This window comes from Ranitomeya imitator, chromosome 1 (genome assembly GCF_032444005.1).
Source record: "Ranitomeya imitator isolate aRanImi1 chromosome 1, aRanImi1.pri, whole genome shotgun sequence".
Lineage (NCBI taxonomy): Eukaryota > Metazoa > Chordata > Amphibia > Anura > Dendrobatidae > Ranitomeya > Ranitomeya imitator.
Window position 1 is genome coordinate 829071890 of NC_091282.1, and position 16360 is coordinate 829088249.

The 16360-nt window shown below is 48.1% G+C and overlaps 7 pseudogenes; all 7 read left to right on the forward strand.

Annotated features, from left to right (window-relative positions):
• The first annotated feature begins 1359 nt into the window (after positions 1 to 1359).
• LOC138659745 (5S ribosomal RNA) lies at positions 1360 to 1478 on the forward strand (annotated as a pseudogene).
• Positions 1479 to 12888: 11410 nt separating this feature from the next.
• Positions 12889 to 13007, forward strand: LOC138660366 (5S ribosomal RNA; annotated as a pseudogene).
• A 1057-nt stretch (positions 13008 to 14064) lies between these two features.
• On the forward strand, positions 14065 to 14183 carry LOC138659281 (5S ribosomal RNA; annotated as a pseudogene).
• A 466-nt stretch (positions 14184 to 14649) lies between these two features.
• Positions 14650 to 14768, forward strand: LOC138660377 (5S ribosomal RNA; annotated as a pseudogene).
• Positions 14769 to 14844: 76 nt separating this feature from the next.
• LOC138659746 (5S ribosomal RNA) lies at positions 14845 to 14963 on the forward strand (annotated as a pseudogene).
• An 857-nt stretch (positions 14964 to 15820) lies between these two features.
• LOC138658836 (5S ribosomal RNA) lies at positions 15821 to 15939 on the forward strand (annotated as a pseudogene).
• A 76-nt stretch (positions 15940 to 16015) lies between these two features.
• Positions 16016 to 16134, forward strand: LOC138659537 (5S ribosomal RNA; annotated as a pseudogene).
• The last annotated feature ends 226 nt before the right edge of the window (positions 16135 to 16360 follow it).

Genomic DNA, 16360 nt, shown 5'->3' on the forward strand with positions numbered 1-16360 from the left:
GGCCGCACTAAGCTCAATGTTCCTGCCTTCGTCAGATCACAAATGCAAAGTAGCTTGAGGCTGGGCAAGTATCAGCTTGGTAGACTGGCAGGGAATCTCTGGCACGGTTCCCACATTGTTTTGTTTTTATCAAAGCTTACACTTACGATTTTTTCCGCTTGAAAAGACCCGCACAGGTGCTAACTGTTTGTCAATGGCCACTCTAAGCTGAATGTGCCTTCCCTCGTCAGATCGCAAATGCAAAGCAGCTTGAGGCTGGGCAAGTACCAGCATGGGAGACTGGCTGGGAATCCCTGGTGCCATTGACGTTTCTTTTTTTTTCATCAAAGCTTACCCTTACGATTCTATTCCTCTTGAAAAGGCCCGCAGAGTTGCTCACTATCTGTCAGTGGCCACTCTAAGCTGAATGTGCCTGCTCTCGTCAGATTGCAAATGCTAAGCAGCTTGAGGCTGGGCAAGTACCAGCATGGGAGACTGGCTGGGAATCCCTGGTACCGCTGACGTGCTTTTTGTTTTTATCAAAGCTTACCCTTACGATTTTTTTCCGCTTGAAAAGACCCGCACTGGTGCTAACGATCTGTCAATGGTCACTCTAAGCTGAATGTGCCTGCCCTCGTCAGATCGCAAATGCAAAGCAGCTTGAGGCTGGGCAAGTACCAGCATGGGAGACTGGCTGTGAATCCCTGGTACCGTTGACGTGCTTTTTGTTTTTATCAAAGCTTACCCTTACGATTTTTTTCCGCTTGAAAAGACCCGCACTGGTGCTAACTATCTGTCAACGGTCACTCTAAGCTGAATGTGCCTGCCCTCGTCAGATCGCAAATGCAAAGCAGCTTGAGGCTGGGCAAGTACCAGCATGGGAGACTGGCTGGGAATCCCTGGTACCGTTGACGTGCTTTTTGTTTTTATCAAAGCTTACCCTTACGATTTTTTTCCGCTTGAAAAGACCCGCACTGGTGCTAACTATCTGTCAACGGTCACTCTAAGCTGAATGTGCCTGCCCTCATCAGATCGCAAATGCAAAGCAGCTTGAGGCTGGGCAAGTACCAGCATGGGAGACTGGCTGGGAATCCCTGGTACCGTTGACGTGCTTTTTGTTTTTATCAAAGCTTACCCTTACGATTTTTTTCCGCTTGAAAAGACCCGCACTGGTGCTAACTATCTGTCAACGGTCTCTCTAAGCTGAATGTGCCTGCTCTCGTCAGATCGCAAATGCAAAGCAGCTTGAGGCTGGGCAAGTACCAGCATGGGAGACTGGCTGGGAATCCCTGGTACCGTTGACGTGCTTTTTGTTTTTATCAAAGCTTACCCTTATGATTTTTTTCCGCTTGAAAAGACCCGCACTGGTGCTAACTATCTGTCAACGGTCACTCTAAGCTGAATGTGCCTGCCCTCGTCAGATCGCAAATGCAAAGCAGCTTGAGGCTGGGCAAGTACCAGCATGGGAGACTGGCTGGGAATCCCTGGTACCGTTGACATGCTTTTTGTTTTTATCAAAGCTTACCCTTACGATTTTTTTCCGCTTGAAAAGACCCGCACTGGTGCTACCTATCTGTCAACGGTCACTCTAAGCTGAATGTGCCTGCCCTCGTCAGATCGCAAATGCAAAGCAGCTTGAGGCTGGGCAAGTACCAGCATGGGAGACTGGCTGGGAATCCCTGGTACCGTTGACGTGCTTTTTGTTTTTATCAAAGCTTACCCTTACGATTTTTTTCCGCTTGAAAAGACCCGCACTGGTGCTAACTATCTGTCAACGGTCACTCTAAGCTGAATGTGCCTGCCCTCGTCAGATTGCAAATGCAAAGCAGCTTGAGGCTGGGCAAGTACCAGCATGGGAGACTGGCTGGGAATCCCTGGTACCGTTAACGTGCTTTTTGTTTTTATCAAAGCTTACCCTTACGATTTTTTTCCGCTTGAAAAGACCCAAATTTGTGCTACAGACCTATCTGTCAATTACTTCTTTATGCTGAATGGGCCTGCCCTCGTCAGATCGCAAATGCTGAGCTACTTGAGGCTGGGCAAGTACCAGCATGGGAGACTGGCTGGGAATTCCTGGTACCGTTGACATGCTTTTTAGTTTTCATCAAAGCTTTGTATTACGATTCTCTTCCTCTTGAAAAAACTTGCGGAGTTGCTAACAATCCATCAATGGCCGCACTAAGCTCAATGTTCCTGCCTTCGTCAGATCACAAATGCAAAGTAGCTTGAGGCTGGGCAAGTATCAGCTTGGTAGACTGGCAGGGAGTCCCTGGCACGGTTCCCACATTGTTTTGTTCTTATCAAAGCTTACACTTACGATTTTTTCCGCTTGAAAAGACCCGCACAGGTGCTAACTGTCTGTCAATGGCCACTCTAAGCTGAATGTGCCTGCCCTCGTCAGATCGCAAATGCAAAGCAGCTTGAGGCTGGGCAAGTACCAGCATGGGAGACTTGCTGGGAATCCCTGGTGCCATTGACGTTTCTTTTTTTTTCATCAAAGCTTACCCTTACGATTCTATTCCTCTTGAAAAGGCCCGCAGAGTTGCTCACTATCTGTCAATGGCCACTCTAAGCTGAATGTGCCTGCTCTCGTCAGATCGCAAATGCTAAGCAGCTTGAGGCTGGGCAAGTACCAGCATGGGAGACTGGCTGGGAATCCCTGGTACCGCTGACGTGCTTTTTGTTTTTATCAAAGCTTACCCTTACGATTTTTTTCCGCTTGAAAAGACCCGCACTAGTGCTAACTATCTGTCAATGGTCACTCTAAGCTGAATGTTTCTGCCCTCGTCAGATCGCAAATGCAAAGCAGCTTGAGGCTGGGCAAATACCAGCATGGGAGACTGGCTGGGAATCCCTGGTACCGTTGACGTGCTTTTTGTTTTTATCAAAGCTTACCCTTACGATTTTTTTCCGCTTGAAAAGACCCGCACTGGTGCTAACTATCTGTCAATGGTCACTCTAAGCTGAATGTGCCTGCCCTCGTCAGATCGCAAATGCAAAGCAGCTTGAGGCTGGGCAAGTACCAGCATGGGAGACTGGCTGGGAATCCCTGGTACCGTTGACGTGCTTTTTGTTTTTATCAAAGCTTACCCTTACGATTTTTTTCCGCTTGAAAAGACCCGCACTGGTGCTAACTATCTGTCAACGGTCACTCTAAGCTGAGTGTGCCTCCCCTCGTCAGATCGCAAATGCAAAGCAGCTTGAGGCTGGGCAAGTACCAGCATGGGAGACTGGCTGGGAATCCCTGGTACCGTTGACGTGCTTTTTGTTTTTATCAAAGCTTACCCTTACGATTTTTTTCCGCTTGAAAAGACCCGCACTGGTGCTAACTATCTGTCAACGGTCACTCTAAGCTGAATGTGCCTGCCCTCGTCAGATCGCAAATGCTAAGCAGCTTGTGGCTGGGCAAGTACCAGCATGGGAGACTGGCTGGGAATCCCTGGTACCGTTGACGTGCTTTTTGTTTTTATCAAAGCTTACCCTTACGATTTTTTTCCGCTTGAAAAGACCCGCACTGGTGCTAACTATCTGTCAACGGTCACTCTAAGCTGAATGTGCCTGCCCTCGTCAGATCGCAAATGCAAAGCAGCTTGAGGCTGGGCAAGTACCAGCATGGGAGATTGGCTGGGAATCCCTGGTACCGTTGACGTGCTTTTTGTTTTTATCAAAGCTTACCCTTACGATTTTTTTCCGCTTGAAAAGACCCGCACTGGTGCTAACTATCTGTCAATGGTCACTCTAAGCTGAATGTGCCTGCCCTCGTCAGATCGCAAATGCAAAGCAGCTTGAGGCTGGGCAAGTACCAGCATGGGAGACTGGCTGGGAATCCCTGGTACCGTTGACGTGCTTTCTGTTTTTATCAAAGCTTACCCTTACGATTTTTTGCCGCTTGAAAAGACCCGCACTGGTGCTAACTATCTGTCAACGGTCACTCTAAGCTGAATGTGCCTGCCCTCGTCAGATCGCAAATGCAAAGCAGCTTGAGGCTGGGCAAGTACCAGCATGGGAGACTGGCTGGGAATCCCTGGTACCGTTGACGTGCTTTTTGTTTTTATCAAAGCTTACCCTTACGATTTTTTTCCGCTTGAAAAGACCCGCACTGGTGCTAACTATCTGTCAACGGTCACTCTAAGCTGAATGTGCCTGCCCTCGTCAGATCGCAAATGCAAAGCAGCTTGAGGCTGGGCAAGTACCAGCATGGGAGGCTGGCTGGGAATCCCTGGTACCGTTAACGTGCTTTTTGTTTTTATCAAAGCTTACCCTTACGATTTTTTGCCGCTTGAAAAGACCCGCACTGGTGCTAACTATCTGTCAATGGTCACTCTAAGCTGAATGTGCCTGTCCTCGTCAGATCGCAAATGCAAAGCAGCTTGAGGCTGGGCAAGTACCAGCAAGGGAGACTGGTTGGGAATCCCTGGTACCGTTGACGTGCTTTTTGTTTTTATCAAAGCTTACCCTTACAATTTTTTGCCGCTTGAAAAGACCCAAATTTGTGCTACAGACCTATCTATCAATTACTTCTTTATGCTGAATGGGCCTGCCCTCGTCAGATCGCAAATGCTGAGCAACTTGAGGCTGGGCAAGTACCAGCATGGGAGACTGGCTGGGAATTCCTGGTACCGTTGACATGCTTTTTAGTTTTCATCAAAGCTTTGTATTACGATTCTCTTCCTCTTGAAAAAACTTGCGGGGTTGCTAACAATCCATCAATGGCCGCACTAAGCTCAATGTTCCTGCCTTCGTCAGATCACAAATGCAAAGTAACTTGAGGCTGGGCAAGTATCAGCTTGGTAGACTGGCAGGGAATCCCTGGCACGGTTCCCACATTGTTTTGTTTTTATCAAAGCTTACACTTACGATTTTTTCCGCTTGAAAAGACCCGCACAGGTGCTAACTGTCTGTCAATGGCCACTCTAAGCTGAATGTGCCTGCCCTCGTCAGATCGCAAATGCAAAGCAGCTTGAGGCTGGGCAAGTACCAGCATGGGAGACTGGCTGGGAATCCCTGGTGCCATTGACGTTTCTTTTTTTTTCATCAAAGCTTACCCTTACGATTCTATTCCTCTTGAAAAGGCCCGCAGAGTTGCTCACTATCTGTCAATGGCCACTCTAAGCTGAATGTGCCTGCTCTCGTCAGATCGCAAATGCTAAGCAGCTTGAGGCTGGGCAAGTACCAGCATGGGAGACTGGCTGGGAATCTCTGGTACCGCTGACGTGCTTTTTGTTTTTATCAAAGCTTACCCTTACGATTTTTTTCCGCTTGAAAAGACCCGCACTGGTGCTAACAATCTGTCAATGGTCACTCTAAGCTGAATGTGCCTGCCCTCGTCAGATCGCAAATGCAAAGCAGCTTGAGGCTGGGCAAGTACCAGCATGGGAGACTGGCTGGGAATCCCTGGTACCGTTGACGTGCTTTTTGTTTTTATCAAAGCTTACCCTTAAGATTTTTTTCCGCTTGAAAAGACCCGCACTGGTGCTAACTATCTGTCAATGGTCACTCTAAGCTGAATGTGCCTGCCCTCGTCAGATCGCAAATGCAAAGCAGCTTGAGGCTGGGCAAGTACCAGCATGGGAGACTGGCTGGGAATCCCTGGTACCGTTGACGTGCTTTTTGTTTTTATCAAAGCTTACCCTTACGATTTTTTTCCGCTTGAAAAGACCCGCACTGGTGCTAACTATCTGTCAACGGTCACTCTAAGCTGAATGTGCCTGCCATCGTCAGATCGCAAATGCAAAGCAGCTTGAGGCTGGGCAAGTACCAGCATGGGAGACTGGCTGGGAATCCCTGGTACCGTTGACGTGCTTTTTGTTTTTATCAAAGCTTACCCTTACGATTTTTTTCCGCTTGAAAAGACCCGCACTGGTGCTAACTATCTGCCAACGGTCACTCTAAGCTGAATGTGCCTGCCCTCGTCAGATCGCAAATGCAAAGCAGCTTGAGGCTGGGCAAGTACCAGCATGGGAGACTGGCTGGGAATCCCTGGTACCGTTGACGTGCTTTTTGTTTTTATCAAAGCTTACCCTTACAATTTTTTTCCGCTTGAAAAGACCCGCACTGGTGCTAACTATCTGTCAACGGTCACTCTAAGCTGAATGTGCCTGCTCTCGTCAGATTGCAAATGCAAAGCAGCTTGAGGCTGGGCAAGTACCAGCATGGGAGACTGGCTGGGAATCCCTGGTACCGTTGACGTGCTTTTTTTTTTTATCAAAGCTTACCCTTACGATTTTTTTCCGCTTGAAAAGACCCGCACTGGTGCTAACTATCTGTCAACGGTCACTCTAAGCTGAATGTGCCTGCCCTCGTCAGATTGCAAATGCAAAGCAGCTTGAGGCTGGGCAAATACCAGCATGGGAGACTGGCTGGGAATCCCTGGTACCGTTGACGTGCTTTTTGTTTTTATCAAAGCTTACCCTTACGATTTTTTTCCGCTTGAAAAGACCCGCACTGGTGCTAACTATCTGTCAACGGTCACTCTAAGCTGAATGTGCCTGCCCTCGTCAGATCGCAAATGCAAAGCTGCTTGAGGCTGGGCAAGTACCAGCATGGGAGACTGGCTGGGAATCCCTGGTACCGTTAACGTGCTTTTTGTTTTTATCAAAGTTTACCCTTACGATTTTTTGCCGCTTGAAAAGACCCGCACTGGTGCTAACTATCTGTCAATGGTCACTCTAAGCTGAATGTGCCTGTCCTCGTCAGAATGCAAAGCAGCTTGAGGCTGGGCAAGTACCAGCAAGGGAGACTGGCTGGGAATCCCTGGTACCGTTGACGTGCTTTTTGTTTTTATCAAAGCTTACCCTTACAATTTTTTGCCGCTTGAAAAGACCCAAATTTGTGCTACAGACCTATCTGTCAATTACTTCTTTATGCTGAATGGGCCTGCCCTCGTCAGATCGCAAATACTGAGCTACTTGAGGCTGGGCAAGTACCAGCATGGGAGACTGGCTGGGAATTCCTGGTACCGTTGACATGCTTTTTAGTTTTCATCAAAGCTTTGTATTACGATTCTCTTCCTCTTGAAAAAACTTGCGGGGTTGCTAACAATCCATCAATGGCCGCACTAAGCTCAATGTTCCTGCCTTCGTCAGATCACAAATGCAAAGTTGCTTGAGGCTGGGCAAGTATCAGCTTGGTAGACTGGCAGGGAATCCCTGGCACGGTTCCCACATTGTTTTGTTTTTATCAAAGCTTACACTTACGATTTTTTCCGCTTGAAAAGACCCGCACAGGTGCTAACTGTCTGTCAATGGCCACTCTAAGCTGAATGTGCCTGCCCTCGTCAGATCGCAAATGCAAAGCAGCTTGAGGCTGGGCAAGTACCAGCATGGGAGACTGGCTGGGAATCCCTGGTGCCATTGACGTTTCTTTTTTTTTCATCAAAGCTTACCCTTACGATTCTATTCCTCTTGAAAAGGCCCGCAGAGTTGCTCACTATCTGTCAATGGCCACTCTAAGCTGAATGTGCCTGCTCTCGTCAGATCGCAAATGCTAAACAGCTTGAGGCTGGGCAAGTACCAGCATGGGAGACTGGCTGGGAATCCATGGTACCGCTGACGTGCTTTTTGTTTTTATCAAAGCGTACCCTTACGATTTTTTTCCGCTTGAAAAGACCCGCACTGGTGCTAACCATCTGTCAATGGTCACTCTAAGCTGAATGTGCCTGCCCTCGTCAGATCGCAAATGCAAAGCAGCTTGAGGCTGGGCAAGTACCAGCAAGGGAGACTGGCTGGGAATCCCTGGTACCGTTGACGTGCTTTTTGTTTTTATCAAAGCTTACCCTTACAATTTTTTGCCGCTTGAAAAGACCCAAATTTGTGCTACAGACCTATCTGTCAATTACTTCTTTATGCTGAATGGGCCTGCCCTCGTCAGATCGCAAATGCTGAGCTACTTGAGGCTGGGCAAGTACCAGCATGGGAGACTGGCTGGGAATTCCTGGTACCGTTGACATGCTTTTTAGTTTTCATCAAAGCTTTGTATTACGATTCTCTTCCTCTTGAAAAAACTTGCGGAGTTGCTAACAATCCATCAATGGCCGCACTAAGCTCAATGTTCCTGCCTTCGTCAGATCACAAATGCAAAGTAGCTTGAGGCTGGGCAAGTATCAGCTTGGTAGACTGGCATGGAATCCCTGGCACGGTTCCCACATTGTTTTGTTTTTATCAAAGCTTACACTTACGATTTTTTCCGCTTGAAAAGACCCGCACAGGTGCTAACTGTCTGTCAATGGCCACTCTAAGCTGAATGTGCCTGCCCTCGTCAGATCGCAAATGCAAAGCAGCTTGAGGCTGGGCAAGTACCAGCATGGGAGACTGGCTGGGAATCCCTGGTGCCATTGACGTTTCTTTTTTTTTCATCAAAGCTTACCCTTACGATTCTATTCCTCTTGAAAAGGCCCGCAGAGTTGCTCACTATCTGTCAATGGCCACTCTAAGCTGAATGTGCCTGCTCTCGTCAGATCGCAAATGCTAAGCAGCTTGAGGCTGGGCAAGTACCAGCATGGGAGACTGGCTGGGAATCCCTGGTACCGCTGACGTGCTTTTTGTTTTTATCAAAGCTTACCCTTACGATTTTTTTCCGCTTGAAAAGACCCGCACTGGTGCTAACTATCTGTCAATGGTCACTCTAAGCTGAATGTTTCTGCCCTCGTCAGATCGCAAATGCAAAGCAGCTTGAGGCTGGGCAAGTACCAGCATGGGAGACTGGCTGGGAATCCCTGGTACCGTTGACGTGCTTTTTGTTTTTATCAAAGCTTACCCTTACGATTTTTTTCCGCTTGAAAAGACCCGCACTGGTGCTAACTATCTGTCAATGGTCACTCTAAGCTGAATGTGCCTGTCCTCGTCAGATCGCAAATGCAAAGCAGCTTGAGGCTGGGCAAGTACCAGCAAGGGAGACTGGCAGGGAATCCCTGGTACCGTTGACGTGCTTTTTGTTTTTATCAAAGCTTACCCTTACAATTTTTTGCCGCTTGAAAAGACCCAAATTTGTGCTACAGACCTATCTGTCAATTACTTCTTTATGCTGAATGGGCCTGCCCTCGTCAGATCGCAAATGCTGAGCTACTTGAGGCTGGGCAAGTACCAGCATGGGAGACTGGCTGGGAATTCCTGGTACCGTTGACATGCTTTTTAGTTTTCATCAAAGCTTTGTATTACGATTCTCTTCCTCTTGAAAAAACTTGCGGGGTTGCTAACAATCCATCAATGGCCGCACTAAGCTCAATGTTCCTGCCTTCGTCAGATCACAAATGCAAAGTAGCTTGAGGCTGGGCAAGTATCAGCTTGGTAGACTGGCAGGGAATCCCTGGCACGGTTCCCACATTGTTTTGTTTTTATCAAAGCTTACACTTACGATTTTTTCCGCTTGAAAAGACCCGCACAGGTGCTAACTGTCTGTCAATGGCCACTCTAAGCTGAATGTGCCTGCCCTCGTCAGATCGCAAATGCAAAGTAGCTTGAGGCTGGGCAAGTACCAGCATGGGAGACTGGCTGGGAATCCCTGGTGCCATTGACGTTTCTTTTTTTTTCATCAAAGCTTACCCTTACGATTCTATTCCTCTTGAAAAGGCCCGCAGAGTTGCTCACTATCCGTCAATGGCCACTCTAAGCTGAATGTGCCTGCTCTCGTCAGATCGCAAATGCTAAGCAGCTTGAGGCTGGGCAAGTACCAGCATGGGAGACTGGCTGGGAATCCCTGGTACCGCTGACGTGCTTTTTGTTTTTATCAAAGCTTACCCTTACGATTTTTTTCCGCTTGAAAAGACCCGCACTGGTGCTAACGATCTGTCAATGGTCACTCTAAGCTGAATGTTTCTGCCCTCGTCAGATCGCAAATGCAAAGCAGCTTGAGGCTGGGCAAGTACCAGCATGGGAGACTGGCTGGGAATCCCTGGTACCGTTGACGTGCTTTTTGTTTTTATCAAAGCTTACCCTTACGATTTTTTTCCGCTTGAAAAGACCCGCACTGGTGCTAACTATCTGTCAATGGTCACTCTAAGCTGAATGTGCCTGCCCTCGTCAGATCGCAAATGTAAAGCAGCTTGAGGCTGGGCAAGTACCAGCATGGGAGACTGGCTGGGAATCCCTGGTACCGTTGACGTGCTTTTTGTTTTTATCAAAGCTTACCCTTACGATTTTTTTCCGCTTGAAAAGACCCGCACTGGTGCTAACTATCTGTCAACGGTCACTCTAAGCTGAATGTGCCTGCCCTCGTCAGATCGCAAATGCAAAGCAGCTTGAGGCTGGGCAAGTACCAGCATGGGAGACTGGCTGGGAATCCCTGGTACCGTTGACGTGCTTTTTGTTTTTATCAAAGCTTACCCTTACGATTTTTTTCCGCTTGAAAAGACCCGCACTGGTGCTAACTATCTGTCAACGGTCACTCTAAGCTGAATGTGCCTGCCCTCGTCAGATCGCAAATGCAAAGCAGCTTGAGGCTGGGCAAGTACCAGCATGGGAGACTGGCTGGGAATCCCTGGTACCGCTGACGTGCTTTTTGTTTTTATCAAAGCTTACCCTTACGATTTTTTTCCGCTTGAAAAGACCCGCACTGGTGCTAACTATATGTCAACGGTCACTCTAAGCTGAATGTGCCTGCCCTCGTCAGATCGCAAATGCAAAGCAGCTTGAGGCTGGGCAAGTACCAGCATGGGAAACTGGCTAGGAATCCCTGGTACCGTTGACGTGCTTTTTGTTTTTATCAAAGCTTACCCTTACGATTTTTTTCCGCTTGAAAAGACCCGCACTGGTGCTAGCTATCTGTCAACGGTCACCCTAAGCTGAATGTGCCTGCCCTCGTCAGATCGCAAATGCAAAGCAGCTTGAGGCTGGGCAAGTACCAGCATGGGAGACTGGCTGGGAATCCCTGGTACCGTTAACGTGCTTTTTGTTTTTATCAAAGCTTACCCTTACGATTTTTTGCCGCTTGAAAAGACCCGCACTGGTGCTAACTATCTGTCAATGGTCACTCTAAGCTGAATGTGCCTGTCCTCGTCAGATCGCAAATGCAAAGCAGCTTGAGGCTGGGCAAGTACCAGCAAGGGAGACTGGCTGGGAATCCCTGGTACCGTTGACGTGCTTTTTGTTTTTATCAAAGCTTACCCTTACAATTTTTTGCCGCTTGAAAAGACCCAAATTTGTGCTACAGACCTATCTGTCAATTACTTCTTTATGCTGAATGGGCCTGCCCTCGTCAGATCGCAAATGCTGAGCTACTTGAGGCTGGGCAAGTACCAGCATGGGAGACTGGCTGGGAATTCCTGGTACCGTTGACATGCTTTTTAGTTTTCATCAAAGCTTTGTATTACGATTCTCTTCCTCTTGAAAAAACTTGCGGGGTTGCTAACAATCCATCAATGGCCGCACTAAGCTCAATGTTCCTGCTTTCGTCAGATCACAAATGCAAAGTAGCTTGAGGCTGGGCAAGTATCAGCTTGGTAGACTGGCAGGGAATCCCTGGCACGGTTCCCACATTGTTTTGTTTTTATCAAAGCTTACACTTACGATTTTTTCCGCTTGAAAAGACCCGCACAGGTGCTAACTGTCTGTCAATGGCCACTCTAAGCTGAATGTGCCTGCCCTCGTCAGATCGCAAATGCAAAGCAGCTTGAGGCTGGGCAAGTACCAGCATGGGAGACTGGCTGGGAATCCCTGGTGCCATTGACGTTTCTTTTTTTTTCATCAAAGCTTACCCTTACGATTCTATTCCTCTTGAAAAGGCCCGCAGAGTTGCTCACTTTCTGTCAATGGCCACTCTAAGCTGAATGTGCCTGCTCTCGTCAGATCGCAAATGCTAAGCAGCTTGAGGCTGGGCAAGTACCAGCATGGGAGACTGGCTGGGAATCCCTGGTACCGCTGACGTGCTTTTTGTTTTTATCAAAGCTTACCCTTACGATTTTTTTCCGCTTGAAAAGACCCGCACTGGTGCTAACGATCTGTCAATGGTCACTCTAAGCTGAATGTGCCTGCCCTCGTCAGATCGCAAATGCAAAGCAGCTTGAGGCTGGGCAAGTACCAGCATGGGAGACTGGCTGGGAATCCCTGGTACCGTTGACGTGCTTTTTGTTTTTATCAAAGCTTACCCTTACGATTTTTTTCCGCTTGAAAAGACCCGCACTGGTGCTAACTATCTGTCAATGGTCACTCTAAGCTGAATGTGCCTGCCCTCGTCAGATCACAAATGCAAAGCAGCTTGAGGCTGGGCAAGTACCAGCATGGGAGACTGGCTGGGAATCCCTGGTACCGTTGAAGTGCTGTTTGTTTTTATCAAAGCTTACCCTTACGATTTTTTTCCGCTTGAAAAGACCCGCACTGGTGCTAACTATCTGTCAACGGTCACTCTAAGCTGAATGTGCCTGCCCTCGTCAGATCGCAAATGCAAAGCAGCTTGAGGCTGGGCAAGTACCAGCATGGGAGACTGGCTGGGAATCCCTGGTACCGTTGACGTGCTTTTTGTTTTTATCAAAGCTTACCCTTACGATTTTTTTCCGCTTGAAAAGACCCGCACTGGTGCTAACTATCTGTCAACGGTCACTCTAAGCTGAATGTGCCTGCCCTCGTCAGATCGCAAATGCAAAGCAGCTTGAGGCTGGGCAAGTACCAGCATGGGAGACTGGCTGGGAATCCCTGGTACCGTTGACGTGCTTTTTGTTTTTATCAAAGCTTACCCTTACGATTTTTTTCCGCTTGAAAAGACCCGCACTGGTGCTAACTATCTGTCAACGGTCACTCTAAGCTGAATGTGCCTGCCCTCGTCAGATCGCAAATGCAAAGCAGCTTGAGGCTGGGCAAGTACCAGCATGGGAGACTGGCTGGGAATCCCTGGTACCGTTGACGTGCTTTTTGTTTTTATCAAAGCTTACCCTTACGATTTTTTTCCGCTTGAAAAGACCCGCACTGGTGCTAGCTATCTGTCAACGGTCACTCTAAGCTGAATGTGCCTGCCCTCGTCAGATCGCAAATGCAAAGCAGCTTGAGGCTGGGCAAGTACCAGCATGGGAGACTGGCTGGGAATCCCTGGTACCGTTGACGTGCTTTTTGTTTTTATCAAAGCTTACCCTTACGATTTTTTTCCGCTTGAAAAGACCCGCACTGGTGCTAACTATCTGTCAATGGTCACTCTAAGCTGAATGTGCCTGTCCTCGTCAGATCGCAAATGCAAAGCAGCTTGAGGCTGGGCAAGTACCAGCAAGGGAGACTGGCTGGGAATCCCTGGTACCGTTGACGTGCTTTTTGTTTTTATCAAAGCTTACCCTTACAATTTTTTGCCGCTTGAAAAGACCCAAATTTGTGCTACAGACCTATCTGTCAATTACTTCTTTATGCTGAATGGGCCTGCCCTCGTCAGATCGCAAATGCTGAGCTACTTGAGGCTGGGCAAGTGCCAGCATGGGAGACTGGCTGGGAATTCCTGGTACCGTTGACATGCTTTTTAGTTTTCATCAAAGCTTTGTATTACGATTCTCTTCCTCTTGAAAAAACTTGCGGGGTTGCTAACAATCCATCAATGGCCGCACTAAGCTCAATGTTCCTGCCTTCGTCAGATCACAAATGCAAAGTAGCTTGAGGCTGGGCAAGTATCAGCTTGGTAGACTGGCAGGGAATCCCTGGCACGGTTCCCACATTGTTTTGTTTTTATCAAAGCTTACACTTACGATTTTTTCCGCTTGAAAAGACCCGCACAGGTGCTAACTGTCTGTCAATGGCCACTCTAAGCTGAATGTGCCTGCCCTCGTCAGATCGCAAATGCAAAGCAGCTTGAGGCTGGGCGAGTACCAGCATGGGAGACTGGCTGGGAATCCCTGGTGCCATTGACGTTTCTTTTTTTTTTCATCAAAGCTTACCCTTACGATTCTATTCCTCTTGAAAAGGCCCGCAGAGTTGCTCACTATCTGTCAATGGCCACTCTAAGCTGAATGTGCCTGCTCTCGTCAGATCGCAAATGCTAAGCAGCTTGAGGCTGGGCAAGTACCAGCATGGGAGACTGGCTGGGAATCACTGGTACCGCTGACATGCTTTTTGTTTTTATCAAAGCTTACCCTTACGATGTTTTTCCGCTTGAAAAGACCCGCACTGGTGCTAACGATCTGTCAATGGTCACTCTAAGCTGAATGTGCCTGCCCTCGTCAGATCGCAAATGCAAAGCAGCTTGAGGCTGGGCAAGTACCAGCATGGGAGACTGGCTGGGAATCCCTGGTACCGTTGACGTGCTTTTTGTTTTTATCAAAGCTTACCCTTACGATTTTTTTCCGCTTGAAAAGACCCGCACTGGTGCTAACTATCTGTCAACGGTCACTCTAAGGTGAATGTGCCTGCCCTCGTCAGATCGCAAATGCAAAGCAGCTTGAGGCTGGGCAAGTACCAGCATGGGAGACTGGCTGGGAATCCCTGGTACCGTTGACGTGCTTTTTGTTTTTATCAAAGCTTACCCTTACGATTTTTTTCCGCTTGAAAAGACCCGCACTGGTGCTAACTATCTGTCAACGGTCACTCTAAGCTGAATGTGCCTGCCCTCGTCAGATCGCAAATGCAAAGCAGCTTGAGGCTGGGCAAGTACCAGCATGGCAGACTGGCTGGGAATCCCTGGTACCGTTGACGTGCTTTTTGTTTTTATCAAAGCTTACCCTTACGATTTTTTTCCGCTTGAAAAGACCCGCACTGGTGCTAACTATCTGTCAACGGTCACTCTAAGCTGAATGTGCCTGCCCTCGTCAGATCGCAAATGCAAAGCAGCTTGAGGCTGGGCAAGTACCAGCATGGGAGACTGGCTGGGAATCCCTGGTACCGTTGACGTGCTTTTTGTTTTTATCAAAGCTTACCCTTACGATTTTTTTCCGCTTGAAAAGACCCGCACTGGTGCTAACTATCTGTCAACGGTCACTCTAAGCTGAATGTGCCTGCCCTCGTCAGATCGCAAATGCAAAGCAGCTTGAGGCTGGGCAAGTACCAGCATGGGAGACTGGCTGGGAATCCCTGGTACCGTTGACATGCTTTTTAGTTTTCATCAAAGCTTTGTATTACGATTCTCTTCCTCTTGAAAAAACTTGCGGAGTTGCTAACAATCCATCAATGGCTGCACTAAGCTCAATGTTCCTGCCTTCGTCAGATCACAAATGCAAAGTAGCTTGAGGCTGGGCAAGTATCAGCTTGGTAGACTGGCAGGGAATCCCTGGCACGGTTCCCACATTGTTTTGTTTTTATCAAAGCTTACACTTACGATTTTTTCCGCTTGAAAAGACCCGCACAGGTGCTAACTGTCTGTCAATGGCCACTCTAAGCTGAATGTGCCTGCCCTCGTCAGATCGCAAATGCAAAGCAGCTTGAGGCTGGGCAAGTACCAGCATGGGAGACTGGCTGGGAATCCCTGGTATAGTTGACGTGCTTTTTGTTTTTATCAAAGCTTACCCTTACGATTTTTTTCCGCTTGAAAAGACCCGCACTGGTGCTAACTATCTGTCAACGGTCACTCTAAGCTGAATGTGCCTGCCCTCGTCAGATCACAAATGCAAAGCAGCTTGAGGCTTGTAAGTACCAGCATGGGAGACTGGCTGGGAATCCCTGGTACCGTTGACATGCTTTTTAGTTTTCATCAAAGCTTTGTATTACGATTCTCTTCCTCTTGAAAAAACTTGCGGAGTTGCTAACAATCCATCAATGGCCGCACTAAGCTCAATGTTCCTGCCTTCGTCAGATCACAAATGCAAAGTAGCTTGAGGCTGGGCAAGTATCAGCTTGGTAGACTGGCAGGGAATCCCTGGCACGGTTCCCACATTGTTTTGTTTTTATCAAAGCTTACACTTATGATTTTTTCCGCTTGAAAAGACCCGCACAGGTGCTGACTGTCTGTCAATGGCCACTCTAAGCTGAATGTGCCTGCCCTCGTCAGATCGCAAATGCAAAGCAGCTTGAGGCTGGGCAAGTACCAGCATGGGAGACTGGCTGGGAATCCCTGGTGCCATTGACGTTTCTTTTTTTTTCATCAAAGCTTACACTTACGATTCTATTCCTCTTGAAAAGGCCCGCAGAGTTGCTCACTATCTGTCAATGGCCACTCTAAGCTGAATGTGCCTGCCCTCGTCAGATCGCAAATGCAAAGCAGCTTGAGGCTGGGCAAGTACCAGCATAGGAGACTAGCTGGGAATCCCTGGTACCGTTGACGTGCTTTTTGTTTTTATCAAAGCTTACCCTTACGATTTTTTTACGCTTGAAAAGACCCGCACTGGTGCTAACTATCTGTCAACGGTCACTCTAAGCTGAATGTGCCTGCCCTCGTCAGATCGCAAATGCAAAGCAGCTTGAGGCTGGGCAAGTACCAGCATGGGAGACTGGCTGGGAATCCCTGGTTCCGTTGACGTGCTTTTTGTTTTTATCAAAGCTTACCCTTT